We start from the raw sequence: 1,344 nt of genomic DNA, 5'->3' as shown, positions 1-1,344 counted from the left end.
TGGCCAAACTTAGGGAAGGCCTGGAACGGCAAAAGAGGGAGAAAAAAGCCCAGGAAAGTTGGTTCCAATCACTGTTTAATTGCTCTCCCTGGCTTACCCTTTTGTCCACTTTAGCTGGGCCCATGATAATCCTCTTACTCTTGGTCACTGTTGGACCCTGTGTCTTGAATCACCTTGTCTCTTTTGTCAAAGACTGAATTAACACTGTTCAACTTCTAGTTCTCCGGCACCACTATCAGGCCCTCCATCCCCTTGAGGATGATTCCTCAATATGACCCAACAAGAGGGGGGAAATGAAGGAATGGAGGAAGTAACTAACACAGGCCTGAGCAAAACTAGACTAGCCCAGGCAAGCACCCACCCACCCCCCACCGGAATGCAGGATAGGTTGAAGAGGGACAATGTACATTTAAAATTGATTGGATAATGGAAATGGTGTGGCCCAGGCTGATTGGATCTGAGGCACCAGGAAATGAGTCATCTATTCCTGGAAACCTGTATTGGGTGGTTGAACTGTGACCCAGACTGTGAAGTCTGTTAATCTTTGAATCCATTTGCTAAGTTGAATTTGGTGGGCTCTGACATATGGAATGGCCAACAAGGCCAATATATTCCCTGACATTCCTTTGGTCGGGGTCTTGCCTGAATCTTGCGTGTCTGGCAGGGAACGGCTTGACCCTAGCTAGCCAGCCCAATAAACTCTACTTTGCGAATTGCATTCTTGCGTGATGCTCTGTCTTTCGCAGTAATTGAGTTCTCGGACCCTAACATTTGGGGCCTCTTCCGGGATCTCGCTTCTGCGAGGGGCAGAACCTCTGCAAGAAAAGTAGAGCCTATTTCTGGATCCTAGGAGTTTGGGATTTTTGAGAGTGTTCTCCACACTCTCATTTGGGGCTGCGGCGGGGTACCTGGACAGTCCCAGGGAAGGAGGGCCATTAGGCTCTCGTTTGGGGAGACATGCGAAAGGAAGGTCTCATTTGGAGAGGTCCAACCACCTCTATCTGGCCTCGAGCACAATCAGGTTTTCTGGAATCCTGGTGCCAGGTGACGGCCCGACTATAAAGTGGACGCCATTTGGACTGATTTCCAAGCCGAGCAGTGAGGAAAGTGTGTGTGGCAGTGTGCACCCGTGCGAAAGTGTTGGAGGTTTGTGTGCGTGAGTGGGTGCAGTGTTGCTGTTAGACTTTTTGTCTTTTTCCTTTTAACTGTTGGTATATTGAGCCGTTTCCAGATGGGGCAGACACAGCCCACCCCACACCCAGCTAGGGGAACTGGTTCTTTTTTCTTGAAATCGTCTTTTGTTCTATTCCAAAATCTAAGTTATTTAAACATAAAGTCGTTAAA

This window comes from Condylura cristata, unplaced genomic scaffold, assembly GCF_000260355.1.
Source record: "Condylura cristata isolate star-nosed mole 26May11 unplaced genomic scaffold, ConCri1.0 scaffold00027, whole genome shotgun sequence".
Classification (NCBI taxonomy): domain Eukaryota; kingdom Metazoa; phylum Chordata; class Mammalia; order Eulipotyphla; family Talpidae; genus Condylura; species Condylura cristata.
This window is presented reverse-complemented; position numbering follows the sequence as displayed.